This window comes from Mesocricetus auratus, unplaced genomic scaffold (assembly GCF_017639785.1).
Source record: "Mesocricetus auratus isolate SY011 unplaced genomic scaffold, BCM_Maur_2.0 Super-Scaffold_100037, whole genome shotgun sequence".
Taxonomy (NCBI): domain Eukaryota; kingdom Metazoa; phylum Chordata; class Mammalia; order Rodentia; family Cricetidae; genus Mesocricetus; species Mesocricetus auratus.
In genome coordinates this window covers 10541595-10553895 of record NW_024429215.1, presented here as the reverse complement: position 1 = coordinate 10553895, position 12301 = coordinate 10541595, and the positions used below count along the sequence as shown (strand labels likewise).

The following is a 12301-nucleotide window of genomic DNA, read 5'->3' as shown; positions in this document are numbered from 1 at the left end:
CCACCTTTATGAACTGAGATCTTCTGAGACTATGAAACCAAATAAGCCCCGCTCCAACCACAAGGCATTTTTGTCAGGCATTTTATCACATTGAGGAAAAAAAAAAAAGAAACTAATACAACTGATAAAATGTCATGTTTACACACAGCCAACCACGAGGAATAAGGAAGGTTGCCCAAGTTAGCTCCAACTCCCTATACCCTGCTTCATAGATCTGTCGCAGTATCACATGATATAGACACATATGTAGATCATGATATCTGCATGTCTATATCCACATGTATCTCTATATATCATGAAGGGTTTTGTTTTTTTTTTTTTTTTTTTTTTTTTGAGACAAAGTCTCACTACGTGGCTCTGGATGTCCTGGCACTCTGTATACAGACCGGGCTGTCCTTGAACTCACAGACAGCCACCTGCCTCTAACTCTTGAGTGCTGGTCTTAAAGGCGTGCACCACCCTGCCCAGCATATTCTTAATTCTTCAAAACGGAAATCGCTGTGGGGCTGGAGAGATGGCTTAACGGTTAAGAGCATTGACTGCTCTTCCAGAGGACCAGGGTTCAACTCCCTAACAACCACACTGCAGCTCACAACTTTCTGTTGCTCCGGTTCCGGGGATCTGATGCCCTCTTCCGGCCTCCTCAGGCAGTACACACATACAGCGCACAGACAACCGTGCAGGCAAATCTGTATATGCATGCAGTAAAAACACGTCTTTATAAATAAGTAATGGCGTCTCTGCACGCATGGGTGCTGGTCCCTGGCTTTCACCTTGTTTGGGGTGGGGGTGGACACTCTTTTGCTCACTGCTTGCCTATGCCAGGCTAGCTGTGAACTTCTTAAGACTTGTCTCCATCCCTATCACATTGGATATAGGAGCATTGGGGTTTACAAATTTGTAAAACCACATCTGGCTTTTTTGATTGTTTGTTTGTTTGGTTGGTTGGTTGGTTTTAGGGTTTTTGAGAGAGGGTTTCTCTGTGTAGCTTTGGAGCCTGTCCTGTCGGTAGACCTGGCTGGCCTTGAACTCGCAGAGATCCGCCTGCCTCTGCCTGCCGAGTGATGGGATTAAAGGCGTGCACCACCAGCCCCTGGCTACATCTGGCTTTTTACGTGTACTGGGGATCTGAACTCAGGTCCTCGGGCTTCTATAGCCAGCCCTTTGCCCACCGAGCCTTCTCCTTAGCTCTGTACCCTTAATTCTCCAACCCATGTCCATTCTACTCCGTGTCATATCAACTGCCCCGGAAGAGAAACACATTAAGCTTGTTTGCCGTGGGATCTGTGCTCTGGGCTGCCAGACTCTATTCAGGGCCATGATATTTTAGAGACACAAGGGCCCATGCTTTCACCGTTGTGAAATCTATGATGCCGCCCATATACAGTAGGTAAAAACGGTTTGGACTGTTTTCATGACTGGGGAAAATGGAACATTTGCTTAAGCAGATGTTCCCTTGGTTCTCGTTCATGTACCATCTGCTTCCTATGCTGAGACTGATGGAGAGGTCCCCCCAGCTATCAAAAGTTGTACTGGAAAGCCCCCATCTTCAGATCTTTGCATTGTGGTCCCCCTCTAATTGAAAAAGAACCTAGAGGTCTTAGTAAGTGCCGAGGGCTTGAGTGGACCCATGGGGTGGGGCGGGGAGGGGAGGGGGAGAGCAGATGGGGACCGAAGGACTTATGGGTAGGGCTATTATTATATTTTAAATAGAATATATTTTATTTATTCTTTTGACACTTCCACGCGAGGAAACAATCGCGGCATCCCGACGTCACGGGTTTCTGAACTCACAGTTCCAGACAACCTATGCCTGCTATTGCCCTCACCCGATGATGACGGCAGAAGTAGCGTCACTCAGGTTATTAAGCTTCAGTTGAGCCTTTGTTTTTCTTTCCTTTCCTGTTAGAGTTCTTCCAGGTGGTTGGGGACTCCCGAGTTGCACCAAGAACAAGAGTCCAGTGTCAAAACTAGAGAAAAAAAAAAGACAAAGAGGGTCACTTCAGACTAATGAAGGGAACCATCCGTCACGGGGGCCATTAACATTCTAAACGCGCACATCCCAAAGCACAGGTGCACACGATTTTATAAGACAAATGCTATTAGATGCAAAGGCATAGATGAAACCCCAGTACAATGGCGGTAGAGGGACTTCAATACCCTGCTCTCCACAATTGATAAGTCTTCCAGGCCCCTTCCCCCCCCCAAAAAAAAGAATAGCAGAAAAATATGGGGAGATACAAAAGAGCCTGATGTCTTTTGAAGCGGGAATAAATAGAACCCTCATGCTTTTGATTCTCCGGGAGAGCTATTGGACTCCTTCTGCAGAGCGGTGTCTCATTTCTTGTAGCAAAGAGGTTTTGAAATTGCATTCAAGTGCCTAATAACCTCCTTGGCACATAAAGGAAGTCCTCCATCAGTCGCGCGCGCGCACACACACAAAAAGAGGAAGGACAAAATGTACTGAATGGAGAACAAGGGGACAACATAATGAGGCGCCTCTCTCCTGCACCTGCGGCAGCTGCCCACCAAGAACCCATGACTGTCCTTTGAGTCAGCAGTCTGCAGGGCTAGGTCTTTGCCCCCCTCTAATTGGAAAATGACCCAGAGGTCTTTAGTAAGTGCCGAGGGCCTGAGTGGACCCAGAAGGGGGTGGCAAAGGGGGGGACTGAGGGACTTATTGTTTTGGTTATTATTATCTTTTTGAATAGAATGCCTTTTACTTATTCTTTGATAATTCCAGACGCGTAAACAATGCACCTTGGCCGTAGACACGCCAACTGTGCCTTCCCACTCTGCCAGGGAGCCTAACACAGCGCCCCTCTTCACCCTTTTGTGTCCTCCAGCAGGATTTGAGCCCTTTTGAATCTCCCCACCCACCTTCAATCCACTCTGCCCTCAGCAAGAAGCCTTATCCACCACCGCCACCCCCGCGGGGTACTCAGCCTTGCTAGCAACCTCAGAAGGTCACCATGGAAACCACTTGTAGGGAGGAAGGAGTGGGTGGCCAAGAAGGGTGAGGAGGCCTCAGAGAGTGGAGCATTTCAGGCACCATGATGCGGCTGCAAACACTGGGTCTAGATGAGCGTCTCAGGGTAACGAATGGACGTTTATTGCTTGCCGTTAGACAGGATGTGCAGAGCCTCGCATCACAAACATCTGGGCTTGCATCTGTGGTCTACATCCATACCCATACATGCATATTATAGTTATTATCTGTTTTTACATATTTATCCTAAGCGATACGTATGTGAGTTGTGTGCCACATGACAAATGAAAATGGTAAATCTGGGCATTTACCGAATTCGATGATGTGGAATACCAGGCAGACAGATTATGACAAGCCATGCAAAACCCTGTTCTAGGTTTCAGATGCTATCAGATAATAGTCACCGCTTCGGGACCGGCGGAAGCTAGTGTTCTGTTATATAACGTATTCCAAAGGCTTTACCTGATAATTGAAAGGATGCTTACAGAGATAGGCAATGAGTGGCTATTAAGAGAACTGAGATGGTCCAGAATCATTTCAGCTGCGAATCTGCAGCATTCCAACTCTCTCCCCATCACAAAGCTGAAACCAGTCCATCAGTCTTTTCCCTAGCAACTTCAGATTTACAGTTTCCACTGTGTTACGGATCGAAGCCAGAGCCAAAGGCAGGATGACCATGTTCTGGACCCCCACGTTTTATCCCAGGCCACACAATTCCTCATTAACTCAGGCAGACTGAAATCTCCTCGGTTGTTTGATTGGTTGGTTTGGTTTTGGTTTTCAAGACAGGGTTTCTCTGTGTAGCCCTGACTCCTGGAACTCCCTTGCTAGACCAGGCTGGCCTCGAACTCACAGAGATGTATCTGCGTCTGCCTCCCAAGTGTTTGGGTTAAAGGTGTGCTCTATCATGCCCAGCCATGTATTTCTTCGTGTGTGTGTGAGTGTGTGAGTGTGTGTGTGAGTGTGTGTGAGTGTGTGCATGTGTGTGGTGTGTGTGTGAGTGTGTGTGTGTGTGTGGTGTGTGGTATGTGTGTGGTGTGTGTTGTGTGTGTGAGTGTGTGTGTGGTGTGTGTGTATGTATGTGAGTGGTGTGTATGTGAGCGTGTGAGTGTGTGTATGTATGTGAGTGGGGTGTGTGAGTGTGTGTGTGAGTATGAGTGTGTGTGTGTGTGTGTGTGAGTGTGTGTAGGTCAGCACACATCTCTCGGAAGTCGGTCCTCACCTTTCACCATAGGTTGCAGGGATCAAACTCAGATTGTCAGGTGCCCAAAGTAAGGGCTTTTACCGTCTGAGCCATGTCTCTGGCCCTTATTTGTGTTACCCAGTATTCCTAGAGTTTATCATAATTTAAGACACATAATTGGCTCTCGATACAAAGATGTTTCTCAATTTATGATGCATTGGCATCCTAATAAGCCCATCATGAGTTCCAAATATTTTCCACCAAAATGTGCATTTAAGAGTCTGGAGAAAGGTGCTGGAGAGTTGATGCCAGTGGTTAAGAGCATTGGCTGCTCTTCCAGAGGACCAAATTCAATTCCCACATGGCAGCTCCCAACTGTCTGTAATTCCAGTTCCAGGGGATCCAACATGCTCATACAGACATACATGCAGGCAAAAATCCAACGCCCACAGAAAAAAATAGATGATAGATGATAGATAGATAGATAGATAGATAGATAGATAGATAGATAGATAGACAGACAGACAGACAGACAGACAGACAGACAGATAGGGTTTTAAAGAGAGAGAGAACTGGGAGGTGGTAGTGTAAGCCTTTAATCTCAGTACTCCTAGAGGCAAACACAGGCAAATCTCTGAGTTTGAGGCTAGCCTGGTCTACAGAATGGGCCAGTTTCAGGAAATCCATGGCTACACAGTGAAACCCTGTCTTGAAAAAAACTACAAAAAGGGGTTGGATAGATGGCCCAGAGGTTATGAGCATTGACTGCTCTTCCAGTAATGAGATCTGGTGCCTTCTTCCGGCCTGCAGGGATACATGGAGGCACAAGACTGTATAAATACTAAATAAATCTATCTGGAGAGATAGCTTAATGGGAAAGAGTACTTGCAGTATAAGAATGACCCCAGGACCCATGTAAAAAGTTAAGCGTACTGGTGCTTGCTGGCAGACAGCCTAAACAAAACCCAGCAGGCTCCAGGTTTAGCAAGACATCCTGTCTCAAAAGAACAAAGCAGAGAGTGACAGACCAGACACCCAGTAACCTGCCACCTTTGGCCTCTGCAGCTGCATAGACGCATGAATACGGCACGCACTGGATTAATACACCTAACTTATTGACTCTATCATCCTAGCCCACATTTGCAAAATGCTTGATCATCCTGCAGCTCTGCAAAACTCTTCTCTCACAAAGCCTATTACAATACCGCATTGAATGCCTTGTGTGTGCATTTTATAGGCAGGCTAGCTTGTGAAGATACAATATACAGCATAAAAAAGTGTTGGTGGCCTGGGTTTGGGTAATTCGGTGGTAGAACATCTTCCTAGCATGTACAAAACCTAAGCTCCTTCCTCAACACACACACACACACACACACACACCACTCACATACACACACGCTGCACAATACATGCATGCACACACACCAAGCACACACATACACCCCACACAACACAAACACCACCGACACACACACTACACACACCACACATACACACAAATATACACACACCATACCACACTCATGCACACACACACATCATACACATACACACACCACACACACATGCACACACACACTACACACATACACTTGCATACACGCCACACAAACACTATACACACACACACACACACGCACACACACTGGTGTGTATAGTACACCCAATCTGCTGCTTACTCTTTTCATTGTATGACTGACTGGGAGCTTCAGCTCACCCACAGCCTAGCCTTGCCAGAATCTCATGGTGTATATTAACAATCAGAAAAAAAGATGCAAATTCTAAGTATCATTACCACAGGATGACAGGATGTATATATACTGTAGTGAAGAAAAACAGATTTAAAGCTGGGCCTGGAGAGGGAGCTCAGTTAGCTCTAGAGATCGACCTAGACAGCCATCTAAGAACATTCGCTGCTCTTGCAAAGGATTTGGTTTGGTGCTCAGCACCCATGAGTCCCTCTTCAAATGCCTAACTCTGGCTTCAGGGTATCTAACGCCCTCTTCTGGCCCCTGCGGATACTGTACCAGTGTGATACAGGTACCTGCGTACAGACAAGAGCTCACACACATGAGATAAATGCATCTTAGAAAGAACGGAATTTTTAAAAAATGAAAGGTAGCTCACCAGCTGAGAAAACACCCGTGTATTTTTCTTGTGCATGTGTACCTATATGTCTTCATGTGTGTGTGGATACGATCACATGTGTAGAAGTCAGATAGCAACTTCAAGTGTTTTTGTCTTCCATATTGTTTGGGATAGGGTTGCTTGTTTGCTACTGATTACACTAGGCTAGCTGCCCTGAGAACTCCTGGGTATTCTCCTGTCTCTGCCTCCAGTCTCACAATAGAAGCACTGGGCTCATAGACACATGCTAGTGTACCTAGTTTTACATGGATTCTGGGGATTCGAACCCAGGTCCTCACACTTGGGTGACAGCCACTTTATCCAAGGAGCCATCTCCCCAGCCCATCCCTATCAGCTTCAGTTTCCATAGCAATGGGAAGAGTCTACCTGCATCACTAACACCAGAGGATGCTCCTAAGGACCAAAACAGAGTAATAGCTGCCAGAGCAACTGATCTGGGCGGGGAATCGTGGGTCTTCTGCACTCCTGGTAGGGATGAAGCTAAGAGATCCTGGGAGACATGTATATTTTAACAGCTACTTGAAGAACCAAGTATTGCTTTTGGAAGTCAACAAGGGACAGAAAATGCCTCTGTCCTCACTGCTCCCCTGGGGATGAGACACTGAGACAAGGAGTCTCTTTTCTCCTACGTTTATCCATGCTCCTCTCCATCCCACTATTCCAGGACCTCACTTTGAGCCCTGGGAGATAGCAGGGTGTTAGAGCTGAGCTCTGAAATTATCAAGGAGAATAGTTGGGATGTAGATTTGGGGAAAAGTATAGGCTTAGAGACTCTCGGCTTCCTAGAAGAATCCTTGCCATTCCTCTTCTTTATCAAGTCCCTAATATCTGCTTGGAGAACCTCTGGCATATCACTATGTGTCTTTTAAAAAATAATTTATTTAACTTTATTCTATGTGCATTTGTATACAGGTGTCAGATCCCCTGGAACCGGAGTTACAGACAGATATGAACCAGGATGTGGGTGTTAGGAATTGAACCTGGGTCCTCTGGAAGAGCAACCGGTGCTTTTAACTGCTGAGCCATCTCTCCAGATCCTCACACCGTTTCTGTAGACCAGGCTGGCTTTGAACTCTCAGAGGTCCTCCTGCCTCTGCGTCCCAAGTCCTGGGATCAAAGGTGTGTGCCACCACCACCCAGCCCAATACGGTATTTTTTAGAGACAGTAACCCTGCCAGATATTAATGTATGGTAAATCTATGTATACATGAAATATGATAGAAAATGTACACATATATGTATATGCACATCTATCTACCTGCATCTATTTCTATATCTATAATACATACATATCTATATTTATATTATAACTATATCTATTTCAGATCTGAACCCCAGGTAGGAGTACAGCAGACCCATGATTTCATCCTCAGCCCAGCTAGCATCCATTACTCTGCCTTGGTCCTTCATAGCATCCTCCGGTGTTAGTGATGCAGGCAGGCTCTGCCCGTTGCTATGGGAACTGAAACTGATAGGGATGAGGCTGAGAGATACAGGGGATAGAACTTTCCAGACTGTATTGTGGTTAGAATCCTAACAAGTCATATGAATAATTCCCAGTAGTATTTTTGTGTGGGGAATTTTGTGTGGAGGTCGTGGGTTAGCAATTTTATTTTTTTCTGATTCTCAGTTTTCTTTTCTAAAAATGGAGAATATGTATCTTTGGATTATGGCAAGGATTATTAATACGTGCTACTTGCAAATCACTTAATACCATGCCTGTCATCGCATTTCCAGAATTGGTAAAATAGTGCTTTTCAGACCGTAGAGATACTAGAATAGGAGGGTTATTAGTCACGGTTCAGTATAGGAAAAGAGCTGATAGAAAAAATGTATTAAACGGGACTTTATCTGATTAGTTTATGCAGTACAACCTGGTAGTCTGCACTGACTGTCTGCAAACAGGAGACTGGGTGCTTAGTCCTGTCCCAAGGGCCTGGAGCATCCCCAGAGAGCCACTGGTCCCCAGTCCACATTGGAGGGACAAAGAAGCTGGCTTCCGATACCAGTGAAGTGTTGACTGCCGCCATAGCAGTGATGGGGCAGGTGAGCTCAAGAAAACAAAACAAAATAGGATGGACGAGCTTGCCAATATGGTAGACAAACTCAACAGCGAGGCCTGAAGGCGACAAGGCGGGGAGCCAAGCTTCTCCCTGGGACCTCCTCGTACCTGGCTGCCGTCGGAAGGGTGATGGCTCTTCCTAAGTGAGATGACCTGATCAAGAACATCTGCCACTGGTGTGCACAGCATCTTACCTAGCAGCTGACGCCACATCCAGTTTGACTGACAGCTGAGACTGTCCTTCATGGCAGGATGGGGACGGTGACAATGAGAATGGAGATCTCAGGGCTGCCCTCCAAACTAGAGAAGGCAAAACGCCCACCCTTTTTTTGCCTTCCACCTAACATCCTACTTTATTTTTTTGCTACACAAACTCTCCTGTTGTCTTAAGTTCCTTCTGTCTCTCTGTCTCTGTTTCTCTCTGTCTCTGTTTCTCTCTGTCTCTGTCTATCTGTCTCTGTCTCTGTCTCTGTCTCTGTCTCTCTCTCTCTCTCCCTCTCTCTCTGTGTCTCTCTCTCTGATTAGTTTATGCTCATAGCACCAGGATGAAGATTTTTCTCTTGGCCTTCTGGCATTACTAGCCCATTGCAACGCTCAGCACACAGTAGATATTTTATGCTTAGAGTCAGGATTCTGGATGCATGACAGATCTGTTCTAAGCCTCCCGAGTATGCCCAAAATCACACATATTCAAGCCCCCTGTGTAAAATGGCAGGGTCTGCATAGAGCTCCTACACACGATTCTGCATTTACCTTGTTAGTTTTGTGTGTCTGTACCGTGTCTGTTGGGGTTGGGTGCTTGGTGCACATGTGTCATGGGACACACGTGGCGGTCAGAGGACAACTTTCAGGAATCTCCCCCTCTCTTTCCACCATCTGAGACCTGGGGAATGAACTTGGTTTACTAGGCTTGGAAGCAAGTACCTTGACTTAGAATTCCCACACAGGTGCTTTCGTCCACTCTGCATTGGTTCTAATACCTAATACCACGTAAGTGCTACGAAGTCGTAATTACACTGTTTTAGGAAATTCTGACCTCTCAAAACGTATGTGTCCTTTAAGTCCAGAGGTGATATTTACTTATTTGTTTATTTATTGAGGCAGGGCCTCGCTCCATAGTCCTAACTGACCTTGAACTTGCTCTGCAGACAAAGGCTGGCTTTGAACTCACAGGGGTCTGCTTGTCTCCGCCTCCCAGGGGCTGAAGGTGTGAGCTACTACAATGCCTGGCTTCTGAGTGTTTTTTAAATGAAAATCTGGTTGAATCTGCAGAGATGGATTCTCTGGCTTGAGAGGTAGAGATGGCCAGGTAAAACGTAGGAAGCAGAGACCCAGAACTCAGAATTCAAGCAGGAGCGGGGGCTTTGCTCACACTAGCGTTTCTCAACCTTCCTGATGCTGCGGGACCCTTCATTTAATACAGTTGCTCATGTTATGGTGACCCCCCGACCGTAAAATTATTTGCTGTGCTACTTCATAACTGTAATCTCTGCTCCTTCTATGAATCGCAACGTAACTATTTTTGGAGATAGAGGCTTGTCAGAGGGGTTGCGACCCACATACTGAGAAATGTTAGTCTACACCCAGAATCCCAGCAAAGCGCCCGTGAAGAGGGACAAGAAATCCGGGCTAGTGTAGCTGACTAGGTGAAGACCTTGCTCCAATGTTAGTGCAAAGCAAACAGCTTCAGCTCAAACATCCACGAGGCCCCGTGAGACACACACACGTTACACAATTTGGAAGACCTAGCGTGTCCAAAAAGACATTTTCAACTGCGTTTGTTTATGTGGGCACATGTTCGCAAATGGCATGGCAGGGGCACAGAGGACAGAGGACTATTTCTGGGTGTCAGCCATCTCCATCATAGTGGTCCTGGGATATTACTCAGGTCAGCAGGCTTGGTGGCAATTGCCTTTTCTAATGGGGGCATCTTGCCCACTCCCTGATTCCCAATCTTTTCCTTCCTTCCTTCCTTCCTTCCTTCCTTCCTTCCTTTCTATTATTATTATATTTTTGTTTTGTTTTAGGTTTTTTGAGACAAGGTTTCCCTGTGTAGCTTTGGAGCCTGTCTTGGAACTCGCTCTGTAGACCAGGCTGGCCTCAAACTCACAGAGATCCGCCTGCCTCTACCTCCCGAGTGCTGAGATAAAAGTCGTGTGCCACCAATGCCTGGCCAGAAGCAAGCATCTTCACCATCTTTACTGAGGCATTGTGGGATGTCCCTTCATCTATACTGTGTCTCCATGACAACACCAGCAGCTGAGAACAAATACAAAATGAATATATTAATATAATTGGGCTTGGTAGGTAAAGGGGCGTGCCACCAAATCTGCTGAACTGAGTTTGGTCCCCGTAACCCACATGGTAGAGAAATGACTCCCACAAGTTGTCTTTTGACTCCCATATGCTTTCTGCAGTACATTAAATACACAGATACACTAAATATCTGTCTATCATCCATACACACTAGTACAGCCATCTGCACTGCACACGCGTGATGCCATGTTACCGTTATCCGAGTACACAGAAAGTGGGGGCATGAAAATTGCTGTGTCTGAGGCCAGCCTGGGCCACATAGCAAGGCCCTATCTCAGTAATAGGAACAAAATTATTTCTGTTATTCACGCCTAGTCATTGAGTTTGTGGGACAGATAATTGGCTTAATCATGAATGGGTAAAGAGAAGAACAAATAGCATTCATGTTGCTGGGGTTTTTTTTTTTTTTTTGAAGCAGCTTGAGATTTCTGCCTGGGATGGCAGAGACCCCACACAGAAAGACCTTTCTGCTCCCCGCTTTTCTAAAGAGGCCTCATCTGACGACGCATTTTAATTATATAAAAGTCTGAGGTTGGAGTCTCGGGCGCTGTCTCCTTCAGAGCTCTCATCTGGCCATCTCTGTTTCTATGGAAACTGCAGGCAGACAGAGGAGGGGGCTGCAACAGGATGGGAAGAGGGGCAGAGCATGGAGTATTGTAGGCTCTGGAACTGGACTTGTATTTCACAGGTGTGTGTGTGTGTGTGTGTGTGTGTGTGTGTGTGTGTGTGTGTGTGTGTGTGTAGGCTCAAAATGCCAGCCTGGATTCACAGTTCTGCAAAGGTTTGAGGGTCCCGAAACAAGGGTCCATAGACCAGTGGCTTGCACTCCTCTGAGCTTCTCATCTGTTATGTAGAAGAGGCTGGAAAGTCTGGGGAGCTTTGGTAGGGAGGGGGACCCAGATAAAGCCATCCAGCATGTGGCTGCAGCCTGACTGGTTATGGTGACCTCTAACTTGCCCTCACCGTGCAAGTTGCAGCTTGCTAAACATGAGGATCCTGGGTATATCTCATTAGCATGTTCCTGGAGGGAGCAAGAGGGCTCAGTACATATCAAGGAGCTTGCAACCAAGTCCGACAGTCAGATTTCAATCCCTAGGGCCCGCATAGTGGAAGGAGAGAGAACCAACTCCTGTGAGTTGACCCTTGAGTTCAGCAGTTCAACATGTATATATTATGGCGTTCGTACACACACGCACACACGCACTCTCTCTCTCTCCCTCCCTCCCTCTCTCTCTCTCTCTGTCTCTTTCTGTGCCTCTCTGTCTCTTTCTGTGCCTCTCTGTCTCTCTGTGTCTCTGTGTCTCTCTGTCTCTCTCTCTCTCTCTCTCTCTCTCTCACACACACACACACACACACATACACACACACACACGGAGTAAACTTGCTTTTTGTTTAAAGAAAAAAAAAGAGTTGTGTTCCTAGAGACTTCTGTACCTGTGTCATTCCAGTCATATCCTGATTCCCCTCAAATTACTCGACTATGTCTTAACTCGTGTTTGTTATTATTATTATTATTATTATTATTATTATTATTATTATTATTCGTATACAGCCCCTCTCACTTGCTCAGTATAAGTGAGCTATCCTATTCATCACAACAATA

General features: G+C 46.2%; 1 protein-coding gene across 5 annotated transcripts in view; it reads right to left on the bottom strand.

Annotated features, from left to right (window-relative positions):
• LOC101837563 (ubiquitin carboxyl-terminal hydrolase 29) overlaps positions 1–12301 on the bottom strand; it is a 204056-nt gene that overhangs the window by 14841 nt on the left and 176914 nt on the right. For all 5 annotated transcript variants that reach the window (XM_040733998.1, XM_040733999.1, XM_040734000.1 and 2 more), the window contains one exon: positions 1830–1970. The gene's annotated coding sequence lies outside the window, so the exon portion shown is untranslated. The remainder of the gene's footprint in view (positions 1–1829; positions 1971–12301) is intronic.